Source organism: Cebus imitator, unplaced genomic scaffold, assembly GCF_001604975.1.
Source record: "Cebus imitator isolate Cc_AM_T3 unplaced genomic scaffold, Cebus_imitator-1.0 Scaffold799, whole genome shotgun sequence".
Lineage (NCBI taxonomy): Eukaryota > Metazoa > Chordata > Mammalia > Primates > Cebidae > Cebus > Cebus imitator.
Genome location: NW_016108114.1, coordinates 271,174 through 272,781, shown reverse-complemented (window position 1 = coordinate 272,781; position 1,608 = coordinate 271,174). Strand labels below are relative to the sequence as shown.

Sequence of the window (1,608 nt, the reverse complement as noted above, 5' to 3'; positions counted from 1 at the left end):
GTGGCGTGTGCCTGTAATCCCAGCTACTCAGGAGGCTGAGGCAGGAGAATTGCCTGAACCCAGGAGGCGGAGGTTGCGGTGAGCCGAGATCGGGCCATTGCACTCCAGCCTGGGTAACAAGAGTGAAACTCCATCTCAAAAAAAAAATAAAAATAAAAAATAAAAAATAAAATGGATATGTCCACTGGATGCAGTGGTTCAGGCCTGTAATCCCAGCACCTTTGGAGGACAAGGTGGGAGGATTGCCCAAAGCTAGGAGTTAGAGACCTGCCTGGACAACATCCTGAGACACTGCGTAAAAAAAGCCAAGAAATTTTAAAAAATGGGAGTGTGTCTTTGGTGATAGTGCATCATGAACCAGTCGGTAGCACTCTTCCTTAGTGGGGCATAAGTAATGGTGCATCTTGCATTCAATGCCATCTTAGATTGGATGAAATACACATTTTGGAATAAATGAATAAATACATGCTTTCTTTTGGCACTGTTTCTTCTGTTTTGGTCTTATTTGTAAACCAAGGAAATTATAATTTCTTTAATAACTGTCTAGTATGTGCTGGGAGTTCTTTTGGGAACAGAGACAGCGGACTGACAGAAGTGAATGATGTAGTTCTTCCCCTCAAGGACAAGAAAACCAGCAATTGCAGTGCAACATGCTAAGTGCCATAATAAAGGAATGCTTTTGGGGCAGAGCCCAGAGAAGGGACCTCGTTCAGCCTGTGCAGATCCTGGAAAGCTTCCCAAGGGACGGGGTAACTGACCTGAGACTTATGACACTGTTGTGGGGCACTTTGTGCTGCTGTCACATATGTGGTTTCTTTTGATCTTCACATCACCTCTGAGATAGGAAAACTATCCTGTCTTAGAAATGAAAAGACTGATGTTCAGAGCCATTAAATAAATTGTCCCCAAACCTCCTAAATGGCAAGTGGTGGGGTGGGGGTAGCGGGGAGTTGAACTCAGGTTTCCTGGCTCCAGGATCACTCACTTTTTATCTCGTTTGGGCTGAATCTCAAGTGATGCACTGCTCTGCACTGTCTTTACAAAAATCATTCATAGGCGTGAACACTTTTATCCGTCAGTCTTCGCTTCTTTAGGCTTGCAACAGCAGGCTCTCGCATCTTTCCTTCAGTCTGTACTGGGTTTTGAGCCAAGCAAGAAAAACCAGACACTGTCCCTATTCTTGGGGAGCCCCCAGTCTGAAAACAAGTTGCAGATACACAGAAAAAACATCCTCGAGTGTGCGACAGATGGTAGGGAATGTGTCATCAATTTTGACATTTATGGCATTTATTTGCCTTCACTTGTGAGTTCTACTTTTTAAAATATTTGCGACTTCTCAGGCCTCACCCTCGAAAGAATTTGAAGACTGAACACAAGCAGAGATGTTTTATTTTCAACTCAAGACCTCACCCAGAGTTTTTTAGGCAGCAGCCCTGAACCAAGTTGGCTTCGAGGTATCTGTGAGTTTCTATACCCCGAAGACTTTTTCAGCTTCTACTTTCTACCCATGAGAGGAGGTGGCATGGATGATTCCTTTAATCATCCATCATGTCTTTGCCAAGGACATATAAGCCTATGTGTGGCTCTGAGGACACAGTGGTGAGCCAT

General features: G+C 44.3%; 1 protein-coding gene across 2 annotated transcripts in view; it reads left to right on the top strand.

Annotated features, from left to right (window-relative positions):
• LOC108297400 (protein PBMUCL2-like) overlaps nt 1–972 on the top strand; it is a 14,562-nt gene extending 13,590 nt beyond the window's left edge. For both annotated transcript variants that reach the window (XM_037735407.1, XM_037735406.1), the window contains exon 5: nt 961–972. The gene's annotated coding sequence lies outside the window, so the exon portion shown is untranslated. The remainder of the gene's footprint in view (nt 1–960) is intronic.
• The last annotated feature ends 636 nt before the right edge of the window (nt 973–1,608 follow it).